Genomic DNA, 19,861 nt, shown 5'->3' on the forward strand with positions numbered 1-19,861 from the left:
ACATAATTTGCAAAGACCTTTTGACTATGTTCATGATAATTAAGTTCATCTGATTATTCAATGAACTCCCACTCAGATAGACATCCCTCTAGTCATCTAAGTGATACATGATCCGAGTCAAACTAGGCCGTGTCCGATCATCACGTGAGAAGGACTAGTCATCATCGGTGAACATCTCCATGTTGATCGCATCTACTATACGACTCATGTTCGACCTTTCGATCTCTTGTGTTCCGAGGCCATGTCTGTACATGCTAGGCTCGTCAAGTCAACCTAAGTGTTTCACATGTGTTCCGAGGCCATGTCTGTACATGCTAGGCTCGTCAACACCCGTTGTATTCGAACATTAGAATCTATCACACCCGATCATCACGTGGTGCTTCGAAACAACGAACCTTCGCAACGGTGCACAGTTAGGGGGAACACGTCTCTTGAAATTTTAGTGAGGGATCATCTTATTTATGCTACCGTTGTTCTAAGCAAATAAGATGTAAACATGATAAACATCACATGCAAATCACAAGGTAACGTGATATGGCCAATATCATCTTGCGCCTTAGATCTCCATCTTCGAGGCGCGGCATGATCACCTTCGTCACCGGCATGACACCATGATCTCCATCATCGTGTCTTCATGAAGTTGTCTCGCCAACTATTACTTCTACTACTATGGCTAACGGTTAGCAATAAAGTAAAGTAATTACATGGCGTTTTCATTGACACGCAGGTCATACAATAAATTAAGACAACTCCTATGGGTCCTGCCGGTTGTCATACTCATCGACATGCAAGTCGTGATTCCTATTACAAGACCATGATCAATCTCATACGTCACATATATCATTCATCACATCCTTTTGGCCATATCACATCGCATAGCATACCCTGCAAAAACAAGTTAGACGTCCTCTAATTGTTGTTGCATGTTTTACGTGGCTGCTATGGGTTTCTAGCAAGAACATTTCTTACCTACGCAAAAGCCACAATGTGATATGCCAATTTCTATTTACCCTTCATAAGGACCCTTTTCATCGAATCCGATCCGACTAAAGTGGGAGAGACAGACACCCGCTAGCCACCTTATGCAACTAGTGCATGTCAGTCGGTGGAACCTGTCTCACGTAAGTGTACGTGTAAGGTCGGTCCGGGCCGCTTCATCCCACGATGCCGCCGAATCAAGATAAGACTAGTAATGGCAAGTAAATTGACAACATCGACGCCCACAACTACTTTGTGTTCTACTCATGCATAGAAACTACGCATAGACCTAGCTCATGATGCCACTGTTGTGAACGTAGCAGAAATTCAAAATTTTCTACGCATCACCAAGATCAATCTACGGAGTAATCTAGCAACGAGGGGAAGGGGAGTGCATCTACATACACTTGTAGATCGCGATGCGGAAGCATTGCAAGAACGCGGATGAAGGAGTCATACTCGTAGCGATTCAGATCACGGTTGATTCTGATCTAAGCACCGAAGAACGGTGCCTCCGCGTTCAACACACGTGCAGCCCGGTGACGTCTCCCACGCCTTGATCCAGCAAGGAGAGAGGGAGAGGTTGGGGAAGACTCCGTCCAGCAGCAGCACAACGGTGTGGTGGTGATGGAGGAGCGTGGCAATCCTGCAGGGCTTCGCCAAGCACCGCGGGAGAGGAGGAGGGAGAGGGGTAGGGCTGCGCCAAGAGAGAGGAAGTCTCATGTGTATGGCAGCCCCAAAACCCCCACTATATATAGGGGAGGGGGAGGGGCTGCGCCCCCATCTAGGGTTCCCCCCAAGGGGGGCGGCCAGCCCTAGATGGGACTTGGGGGGCGGCCAAAGGGGGAGAGAGGGGGGCGCCCCACTAGATGGGCCTTAGGCCCATCTTAGCCTAGGGTTTCCCCCTTCCCACCTTCCTGCGCCCTGGGCCCCTTGTGGGAGGCGCACCAGCCCACCTAGGGGCTGGTCCCTTCCCACACTTGGCCCACGCAGCCCTCTGGGGCCGGTGGCCCCACCTGGTGGACCCCCGGGACCCTCCCGGTGGTCTCGGTACGTTACCGATAGCACTCGAAACTTTTCCGGTGACCAAAACAGGACTTCCCATATATAAATCTTTACCTCCGGACCATTCCGGAACTCCTCGTGACGTCCGGGATCTCATCCGGGACTACGAACAACATTCGGTAACCACGTATATCTATTCCCTATAACCCTAGCGTCATCGAACCTTAAGTGTGTAGACCCTACGGGTTCGGGAACCATGCAGACATGACCGAGACATTCTCCGGTTAATAACCAACAGCGGGATCTGGATACCCATGTTGGCTCCCACATGTTCCACGATGATCTCATCGGATGAACCACGATGTCGGGGATTCAATCAATCCCGTATATAATTCCCTTTGTCAATCGGTATGTTACTTGCCCGAGATTCGATCGTCGGTATCCCCATACCTTGTTCAATCTCGTTACCGGCAAGTCTCTTTACTCGTTCTGTAACACATCATCCCGTGATCAACTCCTTGGTCACATTGTGCACATAATGATGATGTCCTACCGAGTGGGCCCAGAGATACCTCTCCGTTTACACGGAGTGACAAATCCCAGTCTCGATTCGTGCCAACCCAACAGACACTTTCGGAGATACCTGTAGTGCACCTTTATAGCCACCCAGTTACGTTGTGACGTTTGGTACACCCAAAGCATTCCTACGGTATCCGAGAGTTGCACAATCTCATGGTCTAAGGAAATGATACTTGGCATTAGAAAAGCTCTTAACAAACGAACTACACGATCTTGTGCTAGGCTTAGGATTGGGTCTTGTCCATCACATCATTCTCCTTGTGATGTGATCCCGTTATCAACGACATCCAATGTCCATGGTCAGGAAACCGTAACCATCTATTGATCAACGAGCTAGTCAACTAGAGGCTTACTAGGGACATGGTGTTGTCTATGTATCCACACATGTATCTGAGTTTCCTATCAATACAATTTTAGCATGGATAATAAACGATTATCATGAACAAGGAAATATAATAATAACCAATTTATTATTGCCTCTAGGGCATATTTCCAACAACATGATCACCTTCGTCACCGGCATGACACCATGACCTCCATCATCGTGTCTTCATGAAGTTGTCTCGCCAACTATTACTTCTACTACTATGGCTAACGGTTAGCAATAAAGTAAAGTAATTACATGGCGTTTTTCATTGACACGCAGGTCATACAATAAATTAAGACAACTCTTATGGCTCCTGCCGGTTGTCATACTCATCGACATGCAAGTCGTGATTCCTATTACAAGAGCATGATCAATCTCATACATCACATATATATAATTCATCACATCCTTTTGGCCATATCACATCACATAGCATACCCTGCAAAAACAAGTTAGACGTCCTCTAATTGTTGTTGCATGTTTTACGTGGCTGCTATGGGTTTCTAGCAAGAACGTTTCTTACCTACGCAAAACCACAATGGTGATATGCCAATTGCTATTTACCTTTCATAAGGACCCTCTTCATCGAATCCGATCCGACTAAAGTGGGAGAGACAGACACCCGCTAGCCACCTTATGCATCAAGTGCATGTCAGTCGGTGGAACCTGTCTCACGTAAGAGTACATGTAAGGTCGGTCCGGGCCGCTTCATCGCACAATGCCGCCGAATCAAGATAAGACTAGTAACGGCAAGCAAATTGAACAAATCATCGCCCACAACTACTTTGTGTTCTACTCGTGCATAGAATCTACGCATAGACCTAGCTCATGACTCCACTGTTGGGGAACGTAGCAATAATTCAAAATTTTCCTACGTGTCACCAAGATCAATCTAGGAGATGCTAGCAACGAGAGAGAGGGAGTGCATCTTCATACCCTTGAAGATCACTAAGCGGAAGCGTTACAAGAACGCGGTTGATGGAGTCGTACTCGCGGCGGTTCAAATCGCGGAAGATACGATCTAGCGCCGAACGGACGGCGCCTCCGCGTTCAACACACGTACAGCCCGGGGACGTCTCCTCCTTCTTGATCCAGCAAGGGGAGAGGAGAAGTTGAGGGAGAACTCCAGCAGCACGACGGCGTGGTGGCAATGGAGCTCGTGGTTCTCCGGCAGGGCTTCGCCAAGCACTACGGAGGAGGAGGAGATGTATGAGGAGGAAGGGGCTGCGCCAAGGGAAGGGTGTGTCTGCCCTCCCACCCCCTCACTATATATAGGGGGAAGGGGAGAGGGGGCCGACCCCTCTAGATGGATCTAGAGGAGGAGGCGGCGGCCAGGGGAAACCCTAGATGGGTTTGGGCGCCCCCACCCCCTAGGAAACTTGCCCCCCAAGCCGGGAGGGGCGGCTGCCCTAGGGGTGGCGCCCCCACCTCTCCTGGTTACGTGAGAGGGGTTGGGAGGGGCGCACAACCCCTTAGTGGGCTGGTTTGCCCCTTCCCCTTGGCCCATAAGGCCCCCCTACGCTTGCCGGGGCCTCCGAAACCCCTTTCGGACATGCTGGCCATAGCCTGGTACCCCCGGGACAATTCCAGACTCCAATACCCTTCGTCCAATATACCGATCTTCACCTCCGGACCATTCCGGAGCTCCTCGTCATGTCCGGGATCTCATCCGGGACTCCGAACAACCTTCGGTAACCACATACTATTTCCCATAACAACTCTAGCGTCACCAAACCTTAAGTGTGTAGACCCTACGGGTTCGGGAACCATGCAGACATGACCGAGATACCTCTCCGGCCAATAACCAATAGCGGGATCTGGATACCCATATTGGCTCCCACATGTTCCACGATGATCTCATCGGATGAACCACGATGTCGGGGATTCAATCAATCCCGTATACAATTCCCTTTGTCTATCGGTATGTTACTTGCCCGAGATTCGATCGTCGGTATACCAATACCTCGTTCAATCTCGTTACCGGCAAGTCTCTTTACTCGTTCCGTAACGCATGATCCCATGGCTAACTCATTAGTCACATTGAGCTCATTATGATGATGCATTACCGAGTGGGCCCAGAGATACCTCTCCGTCATACGGAGTGACAAATCCCAGTCTCGATTCGTGCCAACCCAACAGACACTTTCGGAGATACCTGTAGTGCACCTTTATAGCCACCCAGTTACATTGTGACGTTTGGTACACCCAAAGCATTCCTACGGTATCCGGGAGTTGCACAATCTCATGGTCTAAGGAAACGATACTTGACATTAGAAAAGCTCTTAGCAAACGAACTACACGATTTTGTGCTATGCTTAGGATTGGGTCTTGTCCATCACATCATTCTCCTAATGATGTGATCCCGTTATCAATGACATCCAATGTCCATGGTCAGGAAACCATAACCATCTATTGATCAACGAGCTAGTCAACTAGAGGCTTACTAGGGACATGTTGTGGTCTATGTATTCACACATGTATTACGGTTTCCAGTTAATAGAGGCTACCTGAGCCCGGCAAAATGGAGTCCGCGCCGCAGCCGAATGAACTGGTAGTCCTTACTTCCCACATAGATAGGGGCTTCTCGATGCCTCTACATCCGTTTTTTCGCGTACTTCTAAATTACTTCAGAGCGCAGCTCCATCACATTCCGCCGAATGTCATGGTTTACTTGTCTGTGTTCGTGTCCCTTTGCGAGAACTACATCGGATGCCCTCCTCATTGGGCCTACTTCAAACATATTTTTTTCTTTCCGGTCCCAAACCATCAAAAAGACTTCTCCGAGTGATTATAAAACCAAAGACATCCAGTTACGCGGCGGATTAGGAGTCCAAGTTAAGAGTTCGGGTACTTTTCCAGCCATAAGATTTTCGGAGACCGTTAAGTCGTGGAAGAATACCTGGTTTTACTGTAAGGACGTTCCGACCAGTGACTCCCAAATGGGTCTTCCAACTTATACTAGCAAGAGAGTTGAGCCTCTGAAAACACTCAGTGTCTCCAAGACTGAAAAAACTAGCGTTGACAACCTGGTTGAGGCTTTGGTCAGGATGAAGAGAGTTGGTATAGAAGGGATTGACCTACTGGAGGGTTTCGTTAGCCATTGTGTCCAGCCGCTTCAGGAGAGGGTGAGGCCTATGTACATGTACGATGGTCTGAGTGACCGCACCCGAATGAATCTGAAGGCCATAACAGTGGCTGAGATTGAGGGCCAAGTGAAGCGCATCACCGTCGAGCCTGACGTCACCCGAGGTAGCGAAAAGGTGGTCACTTACGACCTCACACCGACCTCCAGACGTAACCTTGCCCTTAAACATTTTGATATCTAGTAAATTTTCTTGTCTTCACTTCGTCTTCCGAATGTCTTGTTCAGAGTTTGCAAAAGATGGTGTCACTGGTTTCGAGTGTTGACCGTGGCCCAGATGACGTGGCATCTAATAATAGCAGAGGCCCGCAGCATATGAGCGGCGAAGAGTTAGGTGATGCTGCCAACGACTATGAGGAGGAGGACGACACTGATGGTGATGGTGAGGAGGAGGTGGAGTCCTCCCCTTCTGATTACATTGTTAAGAAGACCTGGTCGAAGAAAGCTCAAGATCCGGGTGCGCAGGCCCCAATTGCTCTGAGCTTTGAAGCGCGGCCGAGGTGAATCTGTCGAGCCAGCAAGAAAGTGTCCCAAGTTGGCGAAGCAGCCGGCCAAGAAAGACGTGAGTAAGCCCCGCAAAACCGTGAACCTCCCGGTGACCAAAATGGCGGTGCCCATTGCTTCAATGTGAAAGTCAAGCCATTTTCCCAGTTGATTGTAGAAGTTCGACCTAAAATTTTATTTTAGAAGCCTACTAGTTAAACCTCTTTTAGCACATATTTCCAACACTTTCTATAGGTGGGGCGCCGACCCAGGCCCGGTGGCTGATGTCAGGCTAGAGGTGAAAGGAGGTGCCTTTCGCTTCTACTATCATGGTTAGGTGCTCGTGATGTGGATGGTTGGTGGTGCGTAGGGGCTTGGGTGCCAGGGCAGTGGTCCTGGATGGCGGGCACCATGGTTAGCTTTCCGGCAAGCTCCACGGTGGCGGTGGTGGCTTCACCTCTTGGTCGCGTGGGCGGCAAGAAGTGTAGTGGCAGGACGCTCTGGTCTGCTTTTGCAGTGCCCGGATCTGGTGCCGGATCACAACAACTGTGCAATTCATACTCATGCTAATCGGCGCGGGAAAGCATGCTTTTGCTTCTAGTTTCGATTATGCCCAGTCGCCCAAGATTGAGCGGAATCAGTTTTGAGTAGGATGGGATCTGATTACGCGTTATCTAACATTTTTTCTGCAGGTGCATTACACGTTATCATTTTTTTAGGGATGGATTACACCTTATCTAATTACAGAGTAATCTAAACAAACACGATTCAACGCTATCTATTACCACTGTTATCGGGTGCCGTTACAAATGCACGAACCAAACACCTCCTAAGTAGTAAAGCATAATCTTATACTGTATATAGTAATACAAGTACTACTAGCATACTTTTATACTCGGGAGTCATGCTCTTGTCAAAGTATATTAATTACTACCAGCAATCCTTAAGGTCACGCACAAACACATCACACATGCATTACTTCGCAGAAGCGCTGGTGGAGCTTCTCCTCTCCGCGAGCGTCGAATCGGCCTCCGGGCAGTCCTCGACGCAGTGGGGCTCTTGACGGGACGATCCGACCGGCAGCGGGAGTTCCGGCGCCTTTGCTTCCTTGGGCCAGCTCCGGGGCGCGTGGTCGTGCAGGTCTTCTCCTGGGAAGCGGAGGATGTCCGCCATTGCCATGGAGGCGAAGAGGCGCTCGTTGAAGAACGACATCTCGTGGAAAGATCGATTGGTTACTACTAGGCTTTGGAGCTCTCGTTTCTTGCACAATGTCAATGGATACGGTGCCGATCGAGCCTGCCCTGTGGTCATATATATAGTGTGGAGTCCTGGGCATACGGGAATCCGAACTCCAAAGGAAGAACCGGTCGATCAAAACAACATGATCCGGATCTGATCTGAACTCCGAGGCGGTTCCAACGGAGGCCAGGCCCAGGCGAGCGGAGAAACAAACGCGAACGATGTCGATATGATGGAAGGAAAATATGTGACGGGACACATTGCATGTCCGTCCATGCTATGGCAACCTCACTGTATTGTATCTGACGGATGGTGGTGCAAGCTACATACAACTGCAAGGATTGATCCACTAGCCGCATGATCCATTCTCGGATTCAGCAATTTCTTAGAGAACGCAAGGGGCATATGTATGCTGCATCTGATGAACAAATCACACATGCAGCATATACCGCATCTGCTTAAATGCCCATGAGACATGGACATGACCTATAGCAATTCCATAAGTGACAAATAAAGTTACTACATTGTGTCTTCCATTATTTCTAGAAACAATTTTTTCTAGTTAATAACAAGGTTGAAGCCCACCTTTTGTGCAAGGATAGACCGGATCTTAGAGGCAAAACTTCAGCTGTCAGGACATCAACACACCAATCAATTCTCCAATTTCCACAAACGATGAATTTCTATGTATCCTCTCTTAGGGCAGCATCGATCAGTTATGCCCCTAAGCAGGTCTTGATCAAAAAAAATGTATCAACATTAAGTTTTACAAAACCCATAAGAGAGCAAATCCACCCCTCTCATTTACTGGTTGCATTGGGGGAGGAAGCATTGACGGAATTTGCCATCAGAGCATGACTCCCCATAAAAATCTGATTAACATCTTGAGTATTTCCCTCATGAATTAGTTTACGCCCTCTTCGCTACAAGTATGAAGCGGTAATGGCGATCAACTCACAAGCATTCTGAAGATCCAAAATAGATAGATCCTGGCCTAGTAGAAGGAGTAAGAACTCAAGGACAACTTCACCCACACGAATTTCACAAGTTCTTCCAATCACTTTGTCTATCCTCAACCTAATCCAAACCTCCTCACACCTTTCTGTCATTGAAACAACAGGTGCTTTGCATCTTCTAGCCCATTCGGGCATCTACAACGGAGGCTCTTGGCATGGGCGGGTCCCCATCCTAGCTGTTACGTTCGATTCCGGGCCGATCCCGGGATTATGGCTTGCGTCGATGCAACTTATGTCGTCGGGCGCTTGGTATCTTCTTTCTCGCATGAGTTAGTTTGAGCAGAGTCGGGCGCTAAAGCAAGCACTAAATTATCTCCGGAAATTCTGATAGTCTCAAAAACCTCTGTGTTGGAGAGATCGATGCTAGCGCGGTTGCTCGTTATCTTTTTTAATGCGTGTAGCGCCCGTCTATAGCACTAAGCATTGGAGGTAGAGGCTCTTACGAGGGCATTAAACGTAAAATTCTTTTTAAAATTACCACCGCTGGAATTTCCGATTTTGCCGAGTACTGAAGAAACTCGGCAAAAGATGTTTCACACCCAGCATAGAGTTTGCCGACTGTAGTTCCCGCCTAAGGGTAACCGGTCCAAAACCTGCTGGCACAGCCGACTTTGCCGAGTGCCATGTATCAGGGACTCAGCAAAATAAGTAACTTGGTGGGCCTGATGGAGACGACGGCCGACACGTGGCTGAAAGGTTTGCCAAACGCCATACACCACCTCATCTACGAAAGGAAGAATAAAAGTATTTCAGTAGATAACAAAGCGTTAGAAAAACACATTCATGGAGACATAAGTAATTGGTGCTAATCGGCGCGGCAAAGCGTGCATGTTGCTTCTAGTTTCAATTATGCCCAGTCATCCAAGATTGAGCGAAAACAGTTTTGAGTAGGATGGGATTATATCTAATTTTACAGAGCAATCTAAACAAAAGCACAAACCAAACACCTCATAAGTTGTACAAAACATAATCTTATATAATACGTACCACAAGTACTACTAGCATAAATTCATAGTACAATCTTGTCAAAGTATATTAATTACTACTACTCTCTCCGTTCCGAATTACTTGCCGCAGGTATGGATGTATCTAGATGTATTTTAGTTCTAGATACATCCATTTCTGCGACGAGTAATTTGGAACGGAGGGAGTACTAGCAAGTAGCAATCCTCAAAGTCGATTCTAAAAAAAAAAAGCAATCCTCATGCATTACTACTACTTCAAACAGAAGCGCTGGTGGAGCTCCTCTTCTCCGCGAGCTTCAAGTCGGCCTCCGAGCAGTCCACGACGAGATGGGGCTCTTGACGGCACGATCCGACCGGCAGCGGCAGTTCCACTGTTGCTTCCTTGGGCCAACTCCGGGGCGCGTGATCGTGCAGGTCTTCTCCTGGGAAGCGGAGGATGTCCTCCGTTGCCATGGAGGCGAAGAGACGCTCGTTGAAGAACGAGATCGTGGAAAGATCGATCGGCTACTAGTAGGCTTTGGGGCTCTCGTTTCTTGCACAATGTCAATGGATACGGTGCTGCCGGTCGAGCCTGCCCTGCCGTCATTTCTACGTCGTTAGTTGGTTCGTTCTCGTACCCTCCCACCCCCATCGATAGCCTCCCTCCCACCCCATCGATCCCCCACCAATTTTTCTATCATGGGTCCAACGCAGCAGAAAAACCGGGTAAAAAACCAAAAAATCACGCATTAAAACAACCCTCTGCATCTATCCCCATGTCCCCGTACTCACCAGGTCTCCCCCTCGATTCAGACGAAGCCCACCGCCGCCGCCGCCGCCAGTGAAGAGCACAGCCCACCGCCGCCGTCCGGTACCGTGATCCCTCCCCATCCCTTCTTCTCAAGTCCCTCCCTGCATCTCCTAATCATGCGTCATCCCTGCATCTCCTAATACCCCCATGGTAGTTAGGGTTTAGGGTTCAGTTGTGGAGCGGATTGGATAGAGTCGCCATGGCACTTTCGTTAACGCTCGCAAACTGTCCACGACACCCGATCCCTCCGCATCCGCTGCCTTCCTACGCCTCTGTTCTACGTTACTGCGTCTCCATCCACCGCGACTAGATCCCAAAGACGTGGCCACCAGCTCGATCTTCCCTTGGACGCAGCCCCCACTGTCCCAATGATGGCGTCACACCTCCCTCGGCCGCCGCCGTTCGACATCCCGAAGGCGTCGTCGCGCCATTGCCGCCCTCGGTTGACCGTGTTGGTCCTCCCACCGTTGTCGCTGTCTCGCTCGAGTCTCGCGCCTGAAAGTGGTTGGACATTGCCGTAGGAACCGTGATTGCCGCCAACACGGCTGTCCGCTGCCGTGTCTCGCACAATTCAAGCCAGCACCCAGCCCGATCGTTGAGCCCTTCAGGAGTTCAGGATTTGAACGTTCCTTCCTGTGTGTGCTTTCCTGTAAGAGTCCGTTTTTGTAACAGCAGGCTGGTTACTTTGACTCATGTTCCGGGAACAACAATTTACTGTGTTTGATTGAGTTGGGGACTGGGACGTGCTCCACTGCCGTTGCATTGCCTCTGTGGTTCTTGGACGAGGGTAACATACCAGTGCCCCCTCTTCAAACTAAACCACTTCTTGTATTATTTGTCTAATCTGATGATACTTAAGAAATGCACATATCTCTATCACGTATATTGTTTTGGCCATGTGGAAAATTTGTTTAGCAGTCAACACTCAGCAGTCAAGGCACTTGGGTGCAATAATTATTACACTAATTACATGATTATTCATTCTTCTCTGTAGTTGTGATTTATGAGTTATCTACTCAACAGTCAAGATACTTTGGGAGCTATAAACTTTACATATGGAAGTTAATATTCGTTTTAGAAACTTGAATTGTGGGGTAGTTGAAATGCTTCGTAATTGAGATAGGGGCTATCAGTCATGCACCTTTTCTTCTTTTGTATTTGGGAGTATTTTGAATATTTAGTGCGATATGATTCGTGAAATATTTTTGGCCAAATATGTTTTTCGCCATCTTAGGATGATTTTAGAAAACATAGTTTGACACTGATATCAATCTATCTAAAGAAAATGATATTGATTCTTCCTCCTGCCCTATTATTAGTGATCCTGTAATAGCTTTCTTATCCATTCATGCAAGTCAAAGATGCGCACATTGTTGCTTCCTTGTGCTTTGTTAATATTGATTTTCTAATGGATTTTTATAGATAAATTTATGTGCATGGCACATTAACAGTTTGGCCAGGCTAAATTTGTACTGAGTGATGTCATTTTGAAAGAAAAAAAACTGAATAAACTACAGCCCATCAGACAAGAAAAGGCTGATTCTACCAATTCAAGTTCGATGTCTGGCTAGGTGTCTTGTGCAGACTTGACATAGGCTATGTTGGACACTAGCAAGTGTTTCCAGTCACATCTTAAAGAAATTCAAGTTCGATGCAGGAAAGGTTTGCTCTTTCAAAATCAATGCATTTGTGAGTACCAAGCTGAATAAGGTTTATTATGCATGCTGAATAAGGTACTGAAATGGTCTGAACTTCAAACTCTGTTTTCTTTGCTTGCTTGGTACTACAGTCTGCAGTACATAACACATCTTCTCATTTCTTCTGTTATAGTTACATTTTTCAGAAACTTGTCAGAGGAAGAGACGATGGGCTTTAGAGAATTTGACTCCCAGTATAGTGATAAATAGAGGGATAATTAACCTTGAGGTCCTAAGGGCTGCTTTATAAAAGCTTTGTACCAAATTTACTGAATTAGAAATAACAGTTGATAGAGCTGGTATGTTAATCTCATAGCCCTGACGTTGAACATTTTCTTCTTTTGTCCTGTATATGCACACGTACCTTCCTGCAACTGTACATACTTCCTCTGTAAGGAAATATAAGAGCGTTTAGAATACTAAAGTAGTGATCTAAATGCTCTTATATTTCTTTATGGAGGGAGTATTAACTAGCTAATTGCTTTCATTTAATTATCATTATTCTGGAACATGTTGCTCACTTGATATTAAACATTTTAATTAGAATAAGCTATCCAAGGAGGTTTTATTAGGAAAATTTAGTTTATGTGACTTTTTTTATTTGAACAAGCATACGCATCTCCATTTTTTCATTTTTAGTTGTTTATTTGTATAGTTGGAACATTAGTTTGATGTGAGTTTCAGCTACCTGCTTGTTATTGAAACTGCACGAACTCACTAGCTTTTGTCAAAAGAAATGGAATGTGATGCAAGTAAAAGAAGATAAGGTGTTTTTGTTGATCCTTGTGTCTGATTTTAGGGGGTGTGTGTGTGCCTAATCACTGTAAATAGTAAATACTGTACATTTATGACAGCGAAATCCTTGTGAATATGAACAGATGGAGGTGTATGAATGGGCAGTTCTTGCAGTTACTCAGTGGACATATGGTGTAATTATTGTCAGTTTGCGATTTCAACATACAATGACCCAGATGTCATCAGAAGGTAGCAATTGAATACTGAGACTATTCTGATGAAGTTTTTTTAATATACTTTTATAGTGTCTTGACTTTTGTTAACTACCGCATTTTAGGTTGTATGTGTATAGGAATACATACATGGCAAGAAGGGATTTTTAAAATACCTAGGACCTGAACAGGAATGCTTGATGAAATGCTTTATAATATTTTAGCACTGTTTTTCGGCAGTCCTTGTGGTAGGAACGTGATCCATTCTTCGAAAACTCATCTACCACTACTCACCTTGTAGATTTTTTTTATTCTGCTGCATATTTGGTTTTATCATAAAATGAATGGATTATTCTGAAGTACAGTGTAACCCCCCCCCCCCCCCCTCCCCCCCCCCTCAACGATTATTATTTGAGCATTTATATTATTATTCTTTTGCCTCTTGCTATTGCTTGCTAAAGGCACTGGCATACACAAATCTTTCCTGGTGCCTATGTTTCTTCTCCAAGCACCTAGCAGTGTAATTTCATGAATCAAGTAAGATTCTGCTATTTGGCCCAAAGAATTATCTGATGATACCTTTTCCCCTTTCCTTGCTATAGCTACTGGATGTTTATTCTTTTTGAGACAAGAACACTTACTTTTGGCCTACTTATACTATCGTGTGGATTCCTAATTTAGGAGTGAACATGGGCTGTGGACTGCTTTTCTTGCATTTGCGGTGCGTTTGTTCTTACCCTTTCCAGGTAGAGTAACATGAAAGATCCATACGTCCTGCTTAAAATCAAGTACGCATGATATTTGATAAGACATGGAGCAGATATATTTTACTTATGCCAGTGCGTCTGTCTATTGCAGGTGAGCTAGCGCTTCCACTGTCAACAATGTTGGCTGTCAGTGTTGCTCTTTACCAGGTGGTGGACTCCTGGTTGATAAGACATTAGCTGTACCGCTAGCTTTGCTGCATATGTTAGGTTCTTAGCTTTTTCAGTTTATATGTCCTGGACTCCTGGTTTTACTTTTTCCTCATTCTCCTGTAATTATTCTCGTGATAGTCTGCTCTCTTCTTCTCTGAGGATTGGTGTGTATAAGGATTGAACATGTGAATTGATCTGGCATCAAGTTAAAGTTTGTTGATACTCTGATCTCTTCTCTTGCTTTGCATAATTATTCTTGTGATATCGGGTAATCCTCTATCTTTGATATTTTCTTCTTCTGATTTCATCTAAGTGGTAGAATTTTTGTGCTCCCATTTACAGGTTTAGATTCATGTTATGATCTGAAATCATTGGCTTCTAGATCAGTGGTTTGTCCGTGGTGGCTAGGCTCTAAATTTAAATGGATGTGAGACCTATAAGTCCAACTCAAGATAGAGAATAATTGTGTTGGTGTGACCACAAGTTCCACCTCGGTAAGGGGACATGGATTGATTTATCCATAGTCCTGCCCTCTCCTGCTTACCCTACTTTTCTTCACAATTGAAACGACCTGAATGCGACCGTGAATCTGTTGTTGATTCTGGTAGGAGAATATTATGCAAATCATTGGCTGAAGGCCTTCTCGCACCTGTTGGAGCTAGAAGAACAATATGTTATTCTGATTACATGCAACTTTTATTATTCACAAATTGTCATTACAAATTTAATATCATTATTTTCAGGAGAAAAAAATATTTTGATTTCTTTGTTTTCTAGTAGGAGTATATTTTGTCCCAATTTTGTTCATCAGAGATAAAAAGTGATAGATTTGGATGATGTTTTATAAATATCAACTTACATACATATTGACGTTACGATGACGGGCCGGATTGAAACAACACGAGAGGAATCGCATAAACTTTGTAGTTAATAATATAAACTCGTGCATAATTTCTGATAGCAAAATAGTTAATAATTCAAAAGACCGCACAAGTATTCTACTGGATTCAACACGAGATCAAAAATTCACGTGAAGGAAACTATTCCAATGTTGGCAACATTTTACAGCTGGCCTGGGATAGACAACATCTCATCGTGCAATGTGGCAAGTAAAGGTCTTTTGTCCATTGTTGTCACGGTTTATTGTTGTTTCTAATAGCCACCACTTGTAGATTTATATTTCGTATGCATTTATCGACCGATACATTTTGTATGTCATCGACAAAGAGGCACTCATGTATATATTCTAGACCCTATTCATACATCACAGTCGTCAGAGGTTAAATGTTTGAGTCTTTTACTGAAAATTAAATTTTTTGCGAGGATTCAAAGAAGCACTAAAAAAAAGCAACCCGGCTGGAATTCCGATATATCTAGATGGCAATGTTTATTTCCATCTGGTATTACAACGAGCATAGACGTGTAATAAATTCAAAGTATAAACTTTTATTTTTGTTATCACTATATTTAATATAATATTAATTTAGGAAATTACAGGGATGTGTCTGGCAATTTTGTTTTTTCATTTTATGCTCTGTGGAACGATAAAAAGCTGGTGAAGCCGGTTTGCATATCGAGCATTGTCTGTTACACATTTTAAGACCTTCAACGAGAAGTATTCGTGCTAACTACAAATATTGCTTGTGCAGGATGGGTATGAGTTGAGGAAGCAGTTTTTATTATACTTGCTCAAACATCGTGGGAATGAAGCTAAAGACAACTTTCCTGACATTGTGCGAGAATTCTTAAACACATCAAGTAGATCTTAATAATTTGTAATAGATTTTTAGTTGGATCGGCACACTATATTTGTTATCAATTTACATTGTAAATGAAGTGGACTGTAACTATTATGCAATTATGTCTGTGTTATATGGTCTCTATATATGTAAAATATAACATGCATTATCTTTATATAACTCTAGAAAATCTTTCAAAAGCCCGTGGCAACGCACGGACATTCTACTAGTATATATAGTGGGGAGTGTTGGGCATACCGGAATCCGGTCCCAACTCGAAAGGGAGGAACGGACGATCAAATCAACATGATCCCGATCCGGATCTGAATTCCGAATTCGAAACATGACGAGGCGGTTCGAACGGAGGCCAGGCCCAGGCGGTGGAGAAACAAACGCGAACGATGTCCGTCTATGGAGGGAATACCTGATGGGCCACAACAGCCATTGAAAGAGCACCTCGTGGCCGTGCAGCAACATGACCTCGAACTCGCACGCGGCTGCGTGCGCCGCCGCCGGGTCGCCTACGGGGATCCCACCCATTAGCATGCGAGAAACGAGACGTACGCGCGTGATCAAGCCCAAGGAGGAGGAGATTAGAGCATGCCGCAAGTTGTTGGGCTTGTTTGGAGCAGCCTCGTGCCTCAAGGTCAACTTATCGAAGTGTGCGGCACTTCTAATCCGATGCTCACCTCAGGAGCTGGACGTGGTCTGTAGCTCTCTTGGATGCGAGTGCATCGTTCCCGTGCAAATACCTTGGTCTTCCACTCATGATTCGCAAACCAACAGAAGCAACGTTTAGTACCTCATGGACCAATTCTTGGCTCGCCTGCCCAACTGGAAGGCGGCCACGATGCCCAAAAGTGGACGGCCGATACTCATACTCTATGTACTGAGTGCACTCCTGATTCATGCTATTCTAGCGATGGCTATTCCCCCCAAGACACCAGTGGCAATGATGAAAATATGTCGGGGCTTTTTGTGGTGCGGCAAGTCAGAGGCAAGAGGCGAAAACTGTGTCGTCGCGTGGGACGTGGTGTGTCGCCCCAAGTGGGCCGGTGGGCTAGGCATCCCCAACCTACAATGGTTAAACATGGCTTGCTAGCGAGATGGCCTTGGCTGCAACGCTCGGATCAATCTTGTCCATGGTCCGAGTTCACTATCTTGGTGCCGACAGAATCGACGACCCTATTCCGTGTAGCGGCAAGAGCCACAGTGGGTGATGGCAAGGAAACTTTGTTTTGGGAGGATAGATGGCTTGAGAGTCAACGGATTGAGGAGCTTGCACCGCTAGTGTACCAGAAGGTATAAAGGAAGAATTAATAGATCCTCAGGCACTGTCTCAGAAGCTTTGAGAGAACATACATGGGCAGTGGACATAGGGCCTGAAATAACGGCCGCCATGCTGCACCAGTTCTTGGAAGTGTGGCAAAGAGTTGATGAGGTTCAACTTCAGGATGGATGGCGAGACTCCCTCTGTTGGGCATGGGAGAAGGATGGTCAGTTCTCTACCAGATCTATGTACGCCGCCAAATTCTCAGGGCTAGAAGTTGTGCCAGCAGCTGCGTTTACATGGAAGTCAAGGGCACCAAACCAGTGCCGCTTCTTTGCATGACTTGCCACCAAGGACCGATGTTGGACGTCCGACAGATTAGCAAGGAGGGGACTACCACACCGAAGCGCCTACCCGTTGTGTGACCAGCACGATGAGACCATGAATCACATCATGATTGATTGTGTCTTTGCTCTGAAGATCTGGACACGGATTTGCACGGCTATGGGAAAGACAGAAAGGGGCCCCCTACCACAGGAGACACTACCCGAGTGGTGCATCAGGCAGGAGGAGAGCAGAGAGCATTGGAAGGCAGTAAGGGCGATGTGCCTCCTCGTCTTGTGGGGAATTTGGAAACATCACATTGTCGTGGTTGTTCGACGGAGCTATGCCTTCCACACGACAGGTTTTACATCAAATTGTTGACAAGGGCCGAATATGGATTCAGGTAGGTCTGCTACGTGGGGTAGCCGAGGGGTTCTTCACAAGGATGGCAACGTGGGCGAGTAGTGAGTAGTCAACATAGGACGATTATCATGGTGGAGGTGGCCGTTAGGCTGCTTGTAATTAAACTGTAACAGAAACCATAGAGGGAGTCTTCCATATCCTCTTTAATAAATGATACACACACTCATGCGTATTCGAGAAAAAAGGATTGTCTGCACGTTTTGTAAATCTACCTTCTACTAGGATTGCCCTAGATAGTCAACTGTTGAAAAAGACATTTGTCTAATAACTTTTTTCGTACATAAATGCTATCAAGGGTCATCCTTGACCTGCAGATGTGCATAAACAAGATAGGTGCGCACATGAGCGTTCAGGAGGTGTGCCAATGGCACGCCCCATCCACTAGCATGCATCAAATTAGATAGAACAAGCAGCCTGGCAGACATCATTTTCCGTGTACACTTATATGAATTTTAATGCTATATTCATCTATCCCATCTTTCTAAGTGATGCTATCAAAAGATTGTTTGACAGATCTATCACCAAAAACTTGGTTTCCAACCTTTTTGAAGAATATATCATCTATAGAGATGCAAATCTGTGGCCTCTGGTGTGCCATTGATTTTATCCAAAAATCATTATATGTAGAGCTGAGCACATTTTGGGATTTGCCATGACCATTTTGCTATAAGTAGGCCATTTTTTGCAACGGAAAACAGTAGGAAATTATCCTATTGCGACATGCCATTATTGTGTCCGAGTGAATGTTATGGATTCTAAGGATGGTGGTTCAAGATATCTTTAAGTGACATAAAATGAACAGCCCATGAGCTACCAATGTCTTTATTCTGGGCAAGAATTGCTTCAACAAGTATATTTATTCTAAATGAAAGTTACAAAGTTATTCGCTATATTTTAAGGAATTGGTAGTAACACATCTTTCGCTGCAGATAAGAGGAACCTAAATTCCCAGCCATCAACTTACCAGTGATTCTTATCTTAAATATGCTTAGCTCGAGTCGAGACTCGGCCCATGCTTGATTGAGTAACCGCAAATTCACCAACCCAGTCTATGTATCCTTACACTGGCAAAAAAAATGGTCTTCAATTTGAAATTCTATGTAGGCGTGAAGCTAATGTGATGTTGGGTGATTTCAAGCTCCAATTAGGTTTTTTTTGGCTAATTCAGTGCAGGTTTGTGTATTTTACTTCTGACTACCATGCTTAGTTACTCTTCTAGACAATTGTTGAAATTTGAGGTCTCAACTGTCCAGTTTCCTTCAATTGATATAACAGGAAATGCTTTCAAGAAGAAATGCTAATCAGAATGAAGCATCTGAGCCATGCAATGCTGCAGATGGTGGCTCGGAAAGATGATTCTAGATACTGGTTGTGGTTGTGGTACTAGAGTTAGTTTCTTGCGAATTGTAGTCTGTTATGTTGTCATAGCTACTATATATATGAACGTCTATTAGACACCCAGGGTGACGAATATCTTATTCCTCACCCTGGTCGATTCTACCGAGACACGTCTCCCGTCCAGCGTCCAACTAAGCCACCGTTTCACCCATCAAAAGGAGGCCCACCGCCCCTTGCTGTAAGATTACACAGGGATCGAGGTATTTTTATGTTTTTGAGACCAAGGTTTTGGTTACCGAATGAGGCAATTTTACCGAGGGTGACTGATAAACGTGGTTACCACGGTTACCGGGAAATACCGAGAATATTTCGAACGAATTTTGTAGTTGAATTTTGAATTCAAATAAATGAATGAACGAACATTCAAACCAAAGACCTGTCAAAACAGGAACTAGGTTGCTACGAACACGTCAGAATCAACTCTCCTTGCATTAATTAGATCCTAGGCACTTTACTACAAATCGAGCGTTCAAATTCAAAATTTTCAAAAATAATGGTATTTTTTGCTCGGTATGTGGATTTACCGAGGGGCATGGAAATACGCGGTAATCATGGGAAATCTTGAAATTTCGACTGGTAACC

The 19,861-nt window shown here is 45.4% G+C and overlaps 1 long non-coding RNA gene across 1 annotated transcript; it reads left to right on the plus strand.

Annotated features, from left to right (window-relative positions):
* The first annotated feature begins 10,490 nt into the window (after positions 1-10,490).
* Positions 10,491-14,319, plus strand: LOC123141952 (uncharacterized). Its single transcript, XR_006470481.1, has 6 exons — positions 10,491-10,624; positions 12,222-12,297; positions 12,395-12,560; positions 13,140-13,245; positions 13,890-13,954; positions 14,067-14,319. It is a non-coding gene; the product is annotated as an uncharacterized lncRNA (long non-coding RNA).
* The last annotated feature ends 5,542 nt before the right edge of the window (positions 14,320-19,861 follow it).

Source organism: Triticum aestivum, chromosome 6D (assembly GCF_018294505.1).
Source record: "Triticum aestivum cultivar Chinese Spring chromosome 6D, IWGSC CS RefSeq v2.1, whole genome shotgun sequence".
Classification (NCBI taxonomy): Eukaryota; Viridiplantae; Streptophyta; class Magnoliopsida; order Poales; family Poaceae; genus Triticum; species Triticum aestivum.